The sequence below is a fragment of the Gymnodraco acuticeps genome, unplaced genomic scaffold (genome assembly GCF_902827175.1).
Source record: "Gymnodraco acuticeps unplaced genomic scaffold, fGymAcu1.1, whole genome shotgun sequence".
NCBI lineage: Eukaryota > Metazoa > Chordata > Actinopteri > Perciformes > Bathydraconidae > Gymnodraco > Gymnodraco acuticeps.
In genome coordinates, this window is record NW_022990029.1 from 56,723 (window position 1) to 75,167 (window position 18,445).

General features: G+C 40.7%; 1 protein-coding gene and 1 long non-coding RNA gene across 16 annotated transcripts in view; one reads left to right on the forward strand and one right to left on the reverse strand.

The window, feature by feature from the left end:
- Positions 1 to 18,445, reverse strand: part of birc6 (baculoviral IAP repeat containing 6) — a 118,537-nt gene that overhangs the window by 44,128 nt on the left and 55,964 nt on the right. The gene's annotated exons all lie outside the window — the stretch shown is intronic.
- Positions 8,954 to 11,890, forward strand: LOC117545293. The gene is made up of 2 exons (XR_004568808.1): positions 8,954 to 9,902; positions 10,661 to 11,890. It is a non-coding gene; the product is annotated as an uncharacterized LOC117545293 (long non-coding RNA).

The window sequence follows — 18,445 nt, forward strand, 5'->3', positions numbered from 1 at the left end:
CAATTTTAACATGTCATCACGTGGTATATGTCTCGTCTGACAGGGGTTTAGTTCTGCCGGAGAGCACCAGAACGCGGCTCCGGTGTAGGTACCATATCTGCACGGCCTACCAGATTAGCACGGGGTCCGTTACGCTTACTAATGACGTCACGCATTGGCTGTACGGCAACCCAAGAGGACATTTCACACGGCCAAATTCCGCAAAGAATATTAAAAAATAACAATCAACAGTGAATGTATGTTAGTGGAACTGTGTCAGGAAAGTGAAGTGTTAATTAAGTAATGTTATTGAAGAACTGAAATGCATAAAATTGAAAGTTAATATGTATCATATCCCTCCGAAATATGGTCGTAGACTTTACTGATGATTTAGAATTTATTGAAACTCCAGACTCAACATAAGAGCTTGTGCCTCTTCGGGGGGTGCCAACATTTAAACATAAACTTTATTCTTTACTTTCTCCGTCTTTATGATATCAGATACCGTCATGTTGTTTCCATAGCAACAACAACTTCCTGTCAACAGCTCCTGTTTCACCTGCTTAATACAGTTATCATCACTGCTACTGTGGTCACATCGGGGACCCGTAACATTTACAATGTGAAGGGGGTTATGTTTTTTTGTCTGTGTTCTGGGTTCCTGCAGTTTTTTTAACAGACAGTACACACACGTTCAGATGATGAACGTGTTGTCTGTGGGAGATTACGCTGTTGTTGCTATGGAAACACCAGATACCATTTCGGAGGGATATGATACATATTAACTTTCAATTTTATGCATTTCAGTTCTTCAATAACATTCCTTAATTAACACTTCACTTTCCTGACACAGTTCCACTAACATACATTCACTGTTGATTGTTATTTTTTAATATTCTTTGCGGAATTTGGCCGTGTGAAATGTCCTCTTGGGTTGCCGTACAGCCAATGCGTGACGTCATTAGTAAGCGTAACGGACACCGTGCTAATCTGGTAGGCTGTGCAGATATGGTACCTACACCGGCACTTAAAAAATTGCATAAGGAGTCGTACACATGCCGCAGTTTTTGCGTGGCTGTGTCTTTAGTTGAAAGCCCAGTGGCGATCTGTTCATCTGTCATACTGATCATACAGTCAATAACTTTGTTGTTATTAGCATCTGGTTAGCTAGCTATGCTAACGAATATAAGAAGCTTTTTCTCCAACCAGTGAGGTAAAGGCACATCTTTATATGATCATTATAGTTATAAAAAAATAAGAGAATAAAGTAAACGGGTATAAAATACTATATGACAGTAAAAAAAAGTTGTTATTAATAAACAAGAATAGAGTTTGAAAGGGGAGTGATTTGTAAAATATCCAAAAAGAAAATCTGCTTCCAGTTCTGTTTCATATGGGTGTTGAGAGATGTATCCATAGATCTCTTCATGTTGCTCTCAAAGTGCACCAGATTGATGCTTTTAACTTCAACATTTAAAAAGAAAATCTTCCCGGGAGAGCATGTACCCGGAACCCCCTAGAAGAGGTTAGGTCCCCCCCCCCTCCCCCACTTAAATCATGTTCACATGGATAGGAAACTAAATTGCACACATCTTGTGTCCATATCTTTCTGTTGTGGTGTTCATACCACAACCGTGCACGTGCATGCATGCGTGAGTCATGGTAAGATATCTGGATTAAGAGGTTGCTTTTTCTTTGCACAGCATGAAAGAAAGGCCAAATGAATGGGCTGTGATTTTAGTATTTTTAAGCAGAGGTCAATAATTTGTACGGCCCACGGAGGATGCTGAAAAAATGTAAATGGCCCTTGAGAGGAAAAAGGTTCCCCACCCCTGCTCTAAATAAACAGCTCTTGTTCGGGGCTTGCAGACTGTTTTACATTTATATTGAAATTCCCCGCTATCCACTGTCGTCACTCAGCATCTGCACTGACCTCCCAGAGCTTCAACCTCATCGCAGATCCTTACACCGTGTCTTTGGATGACACCTAGCATGGAATCCTAGTCCCTTTTAGTTACCTCGATGTAATTACTCTGTGTGCAACTCATCAGAATTCCTCCTCCTGCTGCTCTGTTTCAATGTCACAGTTTTTTTCTACACTTTGGGGAATAAATGTCACTAATGAAAGAGAAAATAATAAAAAGAAAGGACACAAAATATTTGTATATATTTGCGCTCATGTTTTGTTTTGTTCTTTAGCCATGCATGCAGTGTGTTTTAGCAATGGTTACATTGGTCATTCAACTATTCATGGTCCCTGGAGGCTAATCCATCATTTAGATGTAAATGATAGTACTTTACCAACGAATATAAACATATCAAAGTCTCCTCATCTTATTTACAAATGATAAAACAATGAACTATTTACAAGGCTTCCAAGGGGATACACAAATATAGTTTCTAAAAGATATCACAAAACTATGCAAACAAACCGCCATGAATTGTTGTTATTAACCTTATGATACAAATGATTGGTAATGGTTTACTATCTTTTTCGCTTTTTCCAACTATTTCAACAACCGCCTGGTACAACACTACAAAAAAAAGTCATATGCACTGGCTTCTCATTTCTTGCCTCTGTAAATAGTCATATTTCCATGAAATTAAAGAAACACCAATTTGGAGCCTGAACAGTGATTCAGAGCAAAGAGTAAGGAGGCTGTTCTCCTCTGAGACACATGAAAAGTGGAAACCCAAGGAGGCGGGACATCCATCACAGCTATGAGCGTCTTGGTGGTGCTGACCTGCAGTCATTGCAGTGCTTCGAACAGCCAACCTTCATCTGGGCCTTCTCTCTGTGATTTAGGGCCTTATGGGGGCCATACAGAGATGGGTGCTGCCAGTAGCCATGTTGGATCTTCAGGCTGAGTAAAAGTTAATGGAGGCCAGTAGACCTGAATAGGAGTGCCTGCCATGAGTTAGCATGGCATATGAAAGGGCTTATTTTAATAAAAGCTCTAGTGTTGGACTTTAATCCCTCCCTGTAGCCCCACCTCGTGTCAAATCAATGGCTTGATGGTTTCAGGAAGTTGTATTTGAAAATCAGGTTGTGAATCCTCCAGAAATACACACAATCATTGATTTCTATACATGGCCGTTCAAAATCCTGGAAATAGAACTGATAATCAACCACCGAAAAATCCCTGGCATCAAATGCCAAACACAGATATTCTAATTAACACCCAAACCCTGTTGCCCACTAACAACTCTAGTCTAGTGCCTTTTCTGCCCGCAGTCCCCAGTGAAGATGCAAAGATTCCTGTAATTATAGCTGACAGATTGATGGTTGGTATTTTACTGGGGGTGAAAGAAAATGAACTTGTTTAGAAATGGACACCTCTGTGATGTTAATTACTGCAGATAGTGCCACAGCAGGGTGAGGAAAAATAAGTATCCATTCCCATATTTGAGAGACAATCACTGCATTGTACATAGGGATGGGTATCGTTTGAAATGTATCGATTCCGATTCCGGTTCTGCTTATCGATTCCAGTTCTTATCGATTCCCCGTTTCGATTCCAAAATTGTAAAAGAAAGAGGTGAAACATTTAGATAACAAAAAATATATATATCTTTTTTTAAGCTTTAACTGACATTTTTACAAATAAAAAATATACATGCAATACAAATGTATTGTACAATAGCTGTGCTTTATTTTAACTGAGCTATGCCTGTGGCAAGCTATTAGCAGGCATCACACTGTGCCTTGTCTTTTTCTTTTTTTGTGTAGTGGAGCCTCACTTCAGAGCGTTTACCACGATCCATCTTTGGTATTATGAAGTGACTGAGCTCGTGAACTGTCTACGGGAGGGCTGGGGGAGCCTCGCTGCGGTGAAACTGTGGACCTCTGTCGCCGCAACTTACATGATGCCGTTTTAAAAAATGAAGGGCGGTGCCAGCCGTCAGCGTACCGAGCCGGCCGTCAACGGCCCGCTGACGACCGGCCGTTCTGTGATTCTCCTGAACACACAGATGGCCAGTCCTCCCTTACCCTGGCTGTATTCCACCGGGTCACCGCGGCGCAGACGGACCCGGTGGAATACAGGGTCTACCGCGTTTAGGAACCGTTAAGCAGAACCGAAATTGTGTATTTTGTATGGGTACCCGGCATTTTCTTATTGGTTCTCATCTGGAACCGAGTTTCGGTTCCCAACCCTAAATTGTACAGTATATGCATTGCTACCAAAAAACATTCCAAAAGCCCATCCAGGCGATGTGATTCCCTGGATACGATTTGTAAAATACCTCAGCTTTTGGATCCTCCATGGGGAACACCACTTATCATTTGAGAGCAGCTCATAATTTACCTCTTGGGACCATGGTCCATTTTTAATGAAGCTAGCTGAGATGCAGAGAGATGTGCTTCTCTAGAATGAGCATACTGGATAATTGCCCTTCTTGGCTGGTGCTGCAAATGTGCATGAGACTGATACAAAAGTGTTCTTTAAGTATGTCAACTTTTCCTAATAGACTGCATTATGTAATTGCTTTGTGGTCAGACAGAAGGCAAAGATAATTTTAGAGGCAACGCAATCGCTAACAAAGTCAATGGTAGCTGGCCATAAACATGAAGTGATTCTAATGTTATGGTAAATGTCTGATTCCTTAAATATGTGTCTTTTTTGATAATGCAAATTAGGCTGCTGCGATGCAAGAAAAATGTCAGACTTGACCTCACAATTAAGTATTATCGTAACGTAACTGTAGAGGCATGTTAATGTGTTGGTAGCAGTGGCGAACCATCAGGGCCTTCAAGGTATTCAGAGAATACCCTGGAACACTCAGATAAAACAAATACAAAATCGATTTAATTATATAAATAAAATGTAATAAAATGTATAAATGAGAATTGTATCTGTGTTGTTGATCTGTAATATTACAGTGTTACGTTGATTTGTGTTAGAAAATAAAGCAACCAATCAGATCTTGTTCTGGGTCTCTGGGTAGAATATCCATCCTTCAACCAAGGTATTCTACATCCTTGATCGAATGCCCTGGCTGTTGCACTGAATGAGAGCGTACGTTTGGACTGACAGTTTGATCAACCAATCATATATTGATTTGTAGCCAATGGGCGTATTCTTTCAGAGTTCCCCTCGGTTCCAGGGTACTCTAGAAGGCCCGCTAGTTAACTGGCTCGAGACAGAGGCGGCGGCGGGGGGTGTGTGTGTGTCTACAGAAGGTCCAGTTGTGTTAGACATGGTTCGCCACTGGTTGGTAGTAATATATCCAACCTACTGCTTCCATGGCAACCCACTGAGACAAAAGCTTATGACAGTCATTGATCTTCATAAAAGCCACATGCTCAACATACTTATTTGTTTACAGGGTTTACTGTAATGGTCAATAAAATGCACACAATACAAACTGTTGAAATATTGGGCTCTAAACCTGTAATGTGCAATATATGCAGTGTTTTTGGCAATTGTACATTTAGCTACAAGCTGCTACTAATTTGTAACCATGGATGAGTAATTATTATTATTTTGATTTCCAATGTGTGCTTTTTCTCTATTTTTAACATGCTAGCTACTCAATTATTGCTCGCCTTTTATCTGCTATGTCATTTTTGCTATAACGTTGTAAACGTCCCTGCTGCAGGACTAATACAATAATTGTGATTCTGATCAAAACAGTGATAGAAAACCATTTAGCAGGTTAACACTGGGTCTCCTGGGTGAGCAGCAGAGCGGTGGGGGGCTGGTAGCTGCTGCAGGATGGGTGTCCGATGGCTTCCCAAAGGGAGGGAGGCGTTAAGCATGCGCTCACACTGAGTGGGTGGCCAGCAGTCTGACTCAAGCTCTTGGCTCGACAGTGTCAGGTCTGCCTGCCCCTCAAGGGCAACAGAACAGAGAGACGGAGCCCAAACAGTAGGGCTGTGACATGTCTCCGCCAACACAGTGTGCCTCAGTACACACCGTGGATAATGTGCACCAAAGCTTAACTATGTGGAACCGCCAGAGAAAAGGTGGCCTGGAGCTCTGTGCCATTTTAAAAGGACAGAAGGAGCAGAGCTTTTAAGACTTTCATTTATTTTTTAGACTATTAACATGTCCGATGTACAATATTACTTATGTGCAATATATATATATATATATATATATATTTATAAATCATTATTTGATTCCTTGCTGATTTTGTAAGTTTGCCCACTTACAAAGAAATGAACAGTCTGTCATTTTAATGGTAGGTTTATTTGAACAGTGAGTATAAGAATATCAAAAAGAAAATCTATAAATTGACATTATATAAAAGATAAAAATGGATTTGCATTTAACTGAGGGAAATGCTACTTAATCGACAGCAAACCAATGTTTTGGCATCATGCACTAAGGTGGTCTCTTTGATAAGTTGCACTGACAATTTAATGAGAAACATGATCTTAGTTTCATTTCTTTCTCCAGTTAATGAAAAATTGCATTAAAAAAACAATATTAAATTAAAAGGAATTACTACTACAAAGTAATAGTTATTCAATACATTTCCTATTAATCCATGGTGGTTACTACCTTTAATCTACTGTATTCAGGCAGAACTGTTATCAAAAAGCCCTGTCCCAAAAAGCTAAAGTTTACACATTTCTTAGATTGAAAGCAGCCTTGTAGCAGTCATGTGCTAAACTCATTGAAATGCAAGATACACCAGGGCTGAAATAAGATACTAATGCAAAAACAAAGGGGATTACTGCACTGACAGCGGTCACAGTTCAATGAAGCATTCAAAGACACACTATTTACTCTGGGGCTTGATGGATTAGGGCTGTTGGTAACCATATTGTGATCATAATAAACAATACAAAACACAAATACAACTATTTGCCCACTGAGACAAAGAGAGTAGTAAAGGTTGGTTGTTCTGCCATTATATTATATTAAATGGTACTGTGGCATATTTGGGACATTTTCCTCAATGTGTACAAATATATCTATTCAAGAAACATGTCAATTATTTAAGTTTTTTGTTTTTTTCTACTCCGGTCAATCAATTATAAACAAAACTTGCTTTCACTGTACATTTTGAGGAATATTCTGGTTTCTATCAAGAAGCCTAATTTCTTTCCAGAATGAATAAAGTTATGTTATATAAATCCTTACCACTATCTGGTGCCTATATAGTAGCAATGGTTTCTACTTTGTTGGGATTCTTATTTTTGTTTCTTGCTTTGGACATCAGCAATGCAGCTAGCACTATCCATGTTGTTAACAATATATGAACAAGCTGATTGATCTACTCCTGTATGTGTTCATATACAATCCACAGACAGAACATTTATATTTGATACAAATCAAGTGTTTCCTTTGTTGTTGGCATCTTTGAGGAAAATGGCATTGCCATGTTATCAGGAAGTTGTTGTTGCTATGGAAACAACATGACGGTATCTGATATCTTCTACATATAAAGACGGAGAAAGTAAAGAATAAAGTTTATGTTTCAATGTTAGCACCCCCAGAAGAGGCACAAGCTCTTACGTTGAGTCTGGAGTTTCAATAAATTCTAAATCATCAGTAAAGTCTACGACCATATTTCGGAGGGATATGCTACATATTAACTTTCAATTTTATGCATTTCAGTTCTTCATTAACATTCCTTAATTAACACTTCACTTTCCTGACACAGTTCCACTAACATACATCCACTGTCGATTGTTATTTAATATTCTTTGCGGAATTTGGCCGTGTAAAATGTCCTCTTGGGTTGCCGTACAGCCAATGCGTGATGTCATTGGTAAGCGTAACGGACCCGGGCTGATCTGGTAGGCCGTGGACATATGGTACCTACACCAAGCCCCCAGGAAGTGCGCCGGACTCTGAGGAAAATATTTGTTGTGGCCAAACGGCGGTACTACACTTTTGTATCAGTCTCTGGGCCCGGAAAGACTTTTTCCCATTGACTAACATTGGGAAAGAGACTTCTGTAAAACTAAACTACCCAGTATGAACATTTGTATAGCCCTTATTAAAAACATTCGGTCCTCAAGTTGTAAAATGTGCTAATAACGTTATTCTGAGAGTTATTTCCCTCTGCATTATGAACGCAGATCTAACCCACGGGACCGCGCCGCCCGGCACGTTCATGTGACGTGTTCAGTACTACATGAGTTTTACCTTTACCCATGGATGCACAATGAGAATGGATTATATGATTATATGAATACTTTCGTGACGTTTCGCTCTCTCAAAAGTTGGGCCATTTTGTCTTCATGCGCCAATGAGCAACTCTCATAGGAATTAAAGAGGCCCCGCCTCCCACGCTGTATCCAGTTCTTATTATACATCCATGACCTACACCGGCTAACAGGTACTGTTTAACAGTTTTTCTGGCCCTCCAAAATCCAGGTTCTTTCGCCATGACACAGACAGTCTGTGGTTTGTACTTGTTTAACTTTTGTCTAGTTTCTGAACAGATATGAGGAGCTGTGAGCTCTGAGTGCTAAGAGCTGATGTTGGTTTTCTGTGGTTTTCATTGAAGATGACGTCACGGCTCCGCCTACACTGCGTTACTATAGTTACTGCCCCAGCTACTAAACTGTAATGGAAAGGCAGCATAAAGTGAGCCTGGCCTACCAAGGCCTAACTATACCGTACTAAGCCGTGCGAAGCCCTGCGGTGGAAATGCGTCAAAAGACCCCTACATCTTTGCACTGCCTTCCTCTTTGTTTTCCACCCAACTATCCTTTATTTCCCAGCCTCCTTTTGTTGCCTCCTCCTCTTCCACTCCTCCTGTCTCCAAAGGTCTGAGTACCAGCAGCTGAGGATGGGCTGAACTCAGAGCGGAGCGTGGCAGCGCCGGCTGGATTCACCTCCTTTCTCTTTTTGTTATTGTGTGCCGTCTAGGTGGTAGCTGTATGGGTGTGAGCTCAACCAGCCCCCACTTCAGTGGGAGGGGAGGAGACAACAGAAAGTGCGAGCAATGGCACTTCCCCCTCCCCCTCCCTCCCTCCCTTTCATTCTCATGCTCCTTCATGCCACCACCATCAGAATCCTCCCTCTCTTGACTTCGTTCTGCTTGGTTATGCAATGCACATTCCTCCCACGGAATAGCTGGTGTTGGAGACCTGCCGTAACACTGCTGTCACTGGCAGCAGATGCAGATCCATATTGCCATAACAACAGTCTGGTGCTCCGGCTGCTATCGCCTCTCTTCAGACGTCATTGGGATTTTACAGCTCCATGGGATTTTACAGCTTTTCCACTTTTGGAATATCATCTGCCAGACTCCACTAATTCCAGGACGTAAACCATTCCTACTTGGCTCAACGGAGGATGGGTGTCCCCATCAACTGATCCTAAAGACAGTTTTGTAATGACTGGCATGGGGGCTACAGTGACAGGCATGAGGGCTTTTTTGAAATTGTACTGTTCCACAGAAGAGTAGTAAGCCATCAGAAGGGATAGAACTGAAAAAGGAGGTGTTGGATTTACTGATAAGCCGGGCAGGGAGGTGGATGAGTTGTGTTTAGGCAAAGCAGTAAAAGGGAACTCAAGAGACAGCAGACAGAAAAAAGATGGGAGGAACAGTGGGGAGGCAGGAGAGGGTAAATGGGGAGAGGGTATCTCCCTCAGAAGAAGCTACTAGCGCTTTAGCAGCAATGCAATCCTGCTGATAAGAGATTGCGATTGCGAGGGGGAAACTTAATCAAAAGGAAGTTGGGGGGTGGAGGGTTTTTAAACCTGACCGGTGGCGCTACAGACTGGGTGAGTGGAGAAGTGACACATCAGGCTTTTTTACTGGAAAGCCTGTGAGCACAGCGAAGGCATCGTGCCACTACTACCTTCCATCGCTCCGTCTGTCATTGTCTGAGGCTACACATCTCTTCTCTCCCCCCATCCTCGACATGTAGAATGTCTTTGAAGCCATGGCTTACCAGTGAGGATCCAAAAAGCATGCCGGATGTTGTTGTCATACACCTTAGACGCCTTAGGGTAAGCCACTTATTCTTTATACCATCATTTTTATTTTTGTGTAATTTCGTATTTTGTAATATCAGGCATTTCAGTGAATAAGGTGACATATATACTGCAAGGGTTGAAGGGGATGAGGATGATTGTAGTTCCATTCACATATAAACCAAAGCCAAGAATGCTCCTGTTAATGTTTGTGTTCACACCATTTCCAATGCCCTTCATAGGGAAGGTGGGAACTATGCTTAAAATAACTACTAACAAGGACCTGGGGGTGGGGAGTGGTTAATCATTAACGGCAAGAGAAAAGAGTTGGGCGGGCGTGAGGGGGCTCTTAATGAAAGCCTTAAATCATGCTTATTTTGACATGAAGTAACGCCATTGTGCTTTAGTGATGTCAGTTGAACAGTTTGATTGCAGATTATCCACGGCAGAGGCTGATTGGCGCTGACGGACACACTGCTGTGAAGGCGCTCTGCTCCAAGCTGTGGCAGCTCGTAAACACCGCTGTTTACACTCTAATCTCCCCTCCGCCCTGACTGGCCATTGTTATGTTCCATTAATGATTTGTTTCTTTCTGGTGGGAGGATAACGTTGGCGGGGCTGCAAAACCCAGATCAGTGTGGGACTGTTTGTTACCGTAGATTAGTAAGAGGACGAACACAAATGAACCCATGTTTAGCCTTTAATTACTTGGTCATTCAGACAAGATATTTTGGTTGCTTTTTATGCGCGTGTGAACGTTCTGACATGCTCTCCATGATTTCCTTTTATTCCAGATAAGTGTTCCCCTGCCTGGTTAGCTGAGCATCAGGATCATGGGCACCACAGCCATCACCCTCGAGGACTTCAAGGCACTAGAGGTCAAGGAGGAGCAGGAGGAGTCTATCTTGGCATTTTTGGGCATAATTTGCACATTCCTTAACCTTTTTGTAGTCGTCTTTGTTTATATTTACACCACACTGTGAAATCAAACATAAAGGGTTCTTTAAACCTGACGTCAGAAAAGACTTCTACGATAAAGGAGGAAGTGAGCAGGCAGGAAGGAGGATTAGAAAGAGTTGGAAAAAGAAAACTGACATGAACATCTTTCCCAGAAAGAGGTGGAGGAAACTGGACACACTGGAAGAGGTTGAAGATGGCGAAGCCATGATGCCAAGCCATAGCCATGACTCGGGGAGATAACAGAGGGCTGGGAGACATGGCAGAAAGCGGGCTGTGTGGGTCCCAGCGTGGGCAGAGCCAGGTGGACATGACTAAGCCACCCAGTGGCCTGATATGATATACAAACCTCTACTTCAACTCATTTTCCTGGACTTCTGGACTCTTTGAAAGTCTTATGGACTTTCATTTTAAATGTATGTTGATAAGACTAATTGCTCTTTGAATGGAAGGGCTTTTAACAACCTGATTACAAGTAGAACTTTTGAAGCTTCTATGGAGACACTATTTGCCACCATATCCCATCAGCCTTCAGGGCCACATACTGTAGCTTCCCGGCCCCTGTCCAAGAGTTTCCCCAGAAATGTGGCTCTTAGTTCTGCTGTACTTTCATCTCCAAAAATATCTGCCATTTCTAAAATGCCCTCAACCAACCAGAAACAACCTTACATGTAAACACATTTTTATTTAGGAAAATATGTGCAAAAACGTTTACATTGTGCTGATGAGGAATTTGTAGAGATGTTACTCCAAAAGGGAGATATTTTTTTTATAAAGAAAACGTTTAATTATCAATAAATGTGAGAAAACGATAAACGTGTCAATAAACCATGTAGCCTATATACATGTAAACTGGGTCTATCTTCTTGCTTTTTCTGCATCTATTTCCACAATTTGAAGTTGGTGTTTGGGAGGGGGGGTTGGAATATTCTCATATATTTGTTCATGTTGATTTCAGGTTTGTGTCCGCAATCTTTTTCCTGTGTTAAAAAAGCTTGTATACACATTTGAATCAAGTCGAGAGGTAACATGTAATAGGGGACATCTGAAAAATAAAATCTGAACATATAAAAAAAGGATAGCCTCCAGCCATTTCTGTGAGAAACCCCAAAGGAGTGTGTGTGACAGAGTCTGAGGATCATCACAGGAGTTATTTAATGACGTATGCAGGAGAAAGATTATTGCTTTCATGTGACTGGGATAGGAAGACATAAGAACCCAATTGGGAATTGAAGGGCATCTTTATGGTTGCATGTTCATAATCCCATAAAATGTAATCTCCCTCTGCTTGCTGATGCATGCTACATCACAACTGACAGTATAGAAAAGGGTATTTTCCTGCTAGCATGAGCTATACAGACAGTTAAAGACTAATCTTGACTAAAAACCCAAATGGAAAAGCAAGTGAAAAGTACAACAGAGTGGGACACTTCTTCAATCCATCCAGCATGCTAGAGAACATTAGCTAGGGAGAAGAAGCCCCATGGTTCTGTAATTAAAATGATGATCACTAGTGGTGGCCTGGTCAAAACCACTATTTGCTTACCAGGCTGAGAAAATATAAAAAATAAAAATGTAACAAACAATGTGAAGCCTGTGCTAATAAACCCCACCGTTCACACACACTTATTCAATGGTGGGGAAGCTCTGTAAACACAAACACACTCGCCTGTGTCAATTGCCTTCTGTTCCACATGGTCTCTACGGTATATGGAGTGAAGAATCATTACCAAACACCCTCCAACAGCCCAGTCATGTTCAGATTACCCTCCAACATCATGCGGGCGCCCACTTAACATGAATGATGGACCAGAATAGAGACTACCTAACCGGTGTAACCTGCTGCAGCTTAGATAACTTTACATTCTTATTTGTCTTGGATGAGCATAAAGGAAAATCGAGGTTTAGAACAGTAGAGATGTTTAGTCTGAATACAACACAGACATATAAACATCGCATATCAGATCGGGAAGCCAATTAGTGTCAACAACAATGTGCAAGGAATAAATTCTTCAATTGAGATACATTAGTATTGTGCTGAAATGTAAAGGTATTACCTCTCACTAATGGCTTAGTTCATATGATGGAGTGCCAGGAGACTGTGAGAAACTGTAATGCATCCCAAAAGGCTTTGCCAAGACACCAATGATTAATGTGGAGCGCTGTTGGGGCTGAGGAGCTGTGGGGCGGGGGGGGATAAAGCAGCTTGAAAATGAAAGCCTACGTGCTAGTGGGTTCGAGTAAGAGGAAAATAAAGAGTTGGGGGTAGTAAAGAAATGAGGCTCCGTTTGGAGGGGATTTATTTCTCTGGGGGAGGAATGGGTATTTTGAGGTTGCCGTTAATTAAATACAACCAAGAAAACAAGGGTTTGATCCCCCCCACCTACGGCAGTGGTAAGGCCCACTGTTAATTGTCATGTTTTGTTGTTTTCAGTGGTAACAGAGTATCTGTATAAACTCTGTTCCAGGATGTTACCAGCTCTGTGTGCTGCTTTAGAGGTGTAGAGATTATTACACCACCTAAAAAGCCTATACTGGAAGCTCGACTCGAGAATGTTAAGACGTGCTGTCATAACATCAGTCAATCTGTGTTGTAATCAGCAGCTCATACTGAACGTTTTCTTTTGGGTCTTATCAGTCACTACTACATTACATTACATGTTACTTGTTAGACGCTTTTATCCAAAGCGACTTACATACTCAGTACTGTGGGCAATCCCCACAGGAGCAATTTGGGGTGAAGTGTCTCAGGGACACAACGACATGCTGACTGCAGTGGGGTTCGAACTGCAGTGGGGTTTGACCCCCTGATCCCAACACTAACGCACTAGTCCACTGCGCCACACGCCGCCCTGCAGAGAACTATCCTTTGACAGCATAACAACATATCCAAAAAGGTTTTGAGGTTAGGGAGATGAAAAAAACATCCAAACTAATATTGTATAAGCGGAATAAAGTGAGGGTTAGATAGTCTCTCTTTATTAGTATACTGTCGTCACAGGTTTGAATCTCCTTCCAAATATGTACTTTGTGTTTAGACTGTCCTGGAACTACAGCTTAATAGTTCAAGTTAAGCAAGCACTAGTGTTCATTTCGTTGACTAAAACCATGACGAAATATGTTCGTCAACAACCTTTTTTTCCATGACTAAGACGAGACGGCAACGACGTCAGTAAACAATAACTGACGAAACAAAAATGTAGTTTACTAAATAAAAACTTTGCCAAAATCTCTCTTTACTTTCGTTGACGAAAAAGAAGGAGACGAAATATTATCAAAGATAACGTTACATCTCTGATAGTCAGTTTTGTTCCCAGCAGTTCCATTTCCAGTGCTGCGGCTGCGCACCAGTTGAACTGTCAGGAAGACTCGGATCTAACGAACCTTATTTAACAGAAACGAAAATGGCAACAACAGGGCTTGGGAAAAAGAAACGAGGTGATATTTGTCCTTGCCAACATGTTAGCGCTGATTAACCAACCCCCTCAGCCTCTAGCTGAGCCGGGCATACTTTTTATTTGCACCGTTCCTTATTATGGTTGCTATTCTAGCAAACCGTGCCTTGTTTAAACTTTAATTTATTAAACGTTTTTAATGGCATCAATATGCCATGTGAACTAGCTTGTTAGACAGCAGTTCATGAGGCACCATTTTTTTCCTTTTCATATCTATTTACAACAAAGTGGAGTTAAACACACAGTTGCAAACTTACTCAGGGTGTTATGGAAGAGTTTGAAATCAGACAGAGGTGGAAGAAGTACTCATATCTTGTGTAGGAATACTCTGTTACAGTAAAAGTCCTGCATTCAAAATGTTACTCAAGTAAAATTAGAAAATAATTATCAAAATATAAGTAGCGACAATAAAAGTAGTCGTTGTGCAGAGTGGTCCATCTCAGAATAATATATATGATATGTTTTATAATGATTGATCATGAAAGTGTTCTCAAAGCTGGTGAAGGTGCAGCTAGTTTGAATGACTTTGTATACTGCAGGGTAGCTGGTGGATTTACTCCAGGTGGAACTAAAGTCTGATTCAACACTTGATTAGATTTCACATCATTCATCCACATCTGTGAAGTAACTAAAGGTATTAAATACATGTAGTGGAGTAAAAGTACACCATTTACCTCTGAACTGTAGTGGAGTAGAAGTACAAAGTAGCATCAAAGTCAAATACAAATATCTCAAAATTGTACTTAAGTACAGTACTTGAAGAAGTGTACTTAGTAACTTCCCACATCTGAAATCAGATATGACTTCAAGTCATGTGATCATTTCTTAGTATTTGATCCTTCCACTTGGCCTCAGGAAATGCAAGGATTTCACAGTTTTGGCAACAAGTTTTGGAGAAAGCAAATCGGAGGCTTAAAAAGAGACAGGGAGGTGCTTCTTCATCATCCTCTAGCATGCAAGAAGTGTAAATAGAGGACAGTGAAGGAGACACTGAGGAGGACCACGCTTTGTGTGGGGTGAGTACCAAAAACGCTGTCTCCTGGTACTCATCTGAGTAACTCACTAAAAAAGTGATGTGCACCCCTGGTTATGACATATGGAGTGGCTATTCATAGCTATTAAAGGTGTTTAATCATTAAGGCTATGCTTCAACAGAGCAGGTAGCAATACATAATCAAACAAGGGCTACAAACACCATATCCTCCTGAGACCCCGAAAGAAAAAGGTTTCAAATTTCCTTTTTTTTTTAGATCACACAAGTCTGGTAATAATGACTAACACAAACTAAAACAATATATTTGATTTTTTGTTTTATTGTGTATCCTTTGTAGAGTACATCGGGTGTTAGTCATGTGAAGCATAGTATACAAACAACATTAACATACAAGTACATTTAGACAACAACTCAATGCAACAAATACTGAGCCCTCATTTGTAGTACTCCATCCTCTTTTGAAATGCAGAGATACATCTGACATTTGAGGCACTTGATGTATGTGTTCCCACTGCATCCGTCTGCCATGAACCCTACAGAAACCTACGTGTTAGTTTTGGCCCAGAGTGAATGACGGGCCTTTTTTCTGTAACTGTCTCCTGCTCTTCCTCAGTCAATGCCTCCTCCTCTGAGTTATCAACCTCTTCCTCAATCACTGCCTGTGGATCCTCATCATCTGACAGGTCTATGTCTGAGTCTCCCTCTCTGCCTTGGTTAGTGAGCTACCTCCATTTGTGTTGTGTAAAATGGGGGAAATAAAAAGATAGCAAATCCATTTAGTTTTAGGTCAAATAAGTATTACACTGCTCTGAAAACTCACTACACTAACTCCTAAGATGTTCCCTTACTATAATGAATTAAAAATATTGAACTCACAACACTGGTAATTACAAAATTACAAACTTACTATTTCTATAAATAGTGCTTGTGTTGATGGACGCCATTTTGAAATACAATGAAATTATCTTTTTAAAAGCCACACCCCCACATGTGTCACATGTCTGAAAAGCCCAGGATGTCCTCTGTGGAGTACAATTGGACTTAATGCTGTGGCATGTTGTAAGAGTCGGTGAGGGCTGATAATTTATTCCGGGAAATTACTCAGACCTACTAATTGACCTAACCGAAGTTATTGAGTCTATGTAAGTTTACTGGTTGGATCAGATCCACCAACGTCAGCAAGATCTCACCTCTATAAGCTCCTGAAGAACCAGGTTCAATTAACTGATGTTTCAATTCAGACAACTCTCTTAAATCTGTTTAAGCGATCCCGAAGGATTTTGATATCAGTAAATGAGGTGTGGCCCTACCTAAGTGTGAGTGTGGCAGGGTGCAGTCTTACCTTTGAAGCAGGAGAGGAGAGCACAGATGTCTTTTAAGTTATCCCAGTCCAAAAGGTGGGATCAGTTTATTTGAAGAAAAATAGATCCAAACTAATACAGGGTTTTTACCTTCTCTCTTTACAACATTATAATCATACTAAACCTATCATGCTGTGATCATGTTCTAATATGAAACTTTAATTCACAGTTTTACATTTATTACCAAAATTGTAATTTCAACTGCCCAATTCAGTTGTGATTTTTAAATCTCCCGATAGAATTTAGAGGCATTTCCTCTTAAAAGACTGGTGTTAATAAAAAGCACATTCAAACTTTCATTTTCACCCAATCAATTCACATCAATTCCATACCTTTTTTCCGAAACAGATGGCGGGAATAACATTCTAAAACCTATTCCTATCCGCATGAATTCGGAGGAAGATTCCTCACAGGTGGCGGGCCTAATACTCAAACACATCACCCATCAAATCATTCCACTCATTTCACAAAGTAATTCACTCGGCATTCAACCAAGACATTTGAGAGATATTTACCAAGTCTGAGAGAACCTTACCGAGAGCTATTAACCCAGCTCTGAGGGACAGCGCTTACCGAGAGAGAGCATACCAGAGGAAGCCCCCCCTCTCTCTCTCGCTCTCTCACAAAAAGAAAGTTTGGATTTTAACGATACCGGTAATGCTTTTCGATTCCGGTTCTTTTCGGTTCTCGATTCCGGTTCTTTGAGAGGGTAAAAATAAGTCCCATGCCAATTTCCCTGGGAGAAAAATATATTTATGAAAACATTAAGTCAAACCTGTATTCCTATTTACGAATCACTTCATAACGTTTTCATTTTGTTACAGTTATTTTGTTACTGCACTCATCAGACCCTACTGTAAACTGGCAAATGGGCACGATCCACATTACAGCACAGCCATTTCCCTAACAACCAGCATGGCATGTCTCCATGTCTTCTTTCACACAAAAAACACGCCATTAAAATGAAGAAATGATTACTTTGATTTAATTCCAAAGTGATCATGAAATCTGGGGCACACATTAAATGAGGCTTTGACTTTCTTTGGCCATAACATTTTGATGGAAGCTTTTGTCCTTACAATGCGCAGACTGTACCGCAAACGTTTGCATTGACTCACTTTTACACCAACATCCTAATGGGAACTGCAATCAATAGTTTGCTCAAAGACTGACATAGAAAAGTGGATGCTACTTGCACTTCACAGAATAATGCAATCCAATATTATAACACCAAAAATAACCCTAACAGTTACAAAAATCCTCTAACTTTATTTATCTGGAAAGAAGGCAAATAACTATTGTTGCATTACTGAAAAACAGTGATTTTATTATAAACTGGGGCATGAATTGGTTGCTGTTGTATGGTGCAGTTTACACAACTGTTCTTCTTAATAGCTGGAAGTAATGTTAGGCAAAACATTAAGGTTGATTTCACCTAATCTTAAAATAAGAACATGTTGTCAAAAAAAAAGAAGTACATTATTGACATTGGCAAAAGTAATTTGTCTCGACTTAAGTTCAGTGTACTTTTTTGAAAAGCTTTCAATAACTTATTTTATTATTTCTACTAAGGTTGAATGCTTCAGAAAAAGCAGAATAGTCAATTGTGGGTTATTTGACTTATATTTGTACATGAACTGCCGGAAATGCAAATACAATTGTTATAAAAGCATAGATTTATTTTTGCCACATGGCCCACAAGTGAGGAGAGCAGTGTAAAGCCCCACTGCAGCCGGACTCAGAAGGTCAGCGCAGCACTAATAACCAGCCGCTCCCTGCAGAGGCCAGGCAGGGTATAAGCAATGGGCTGAC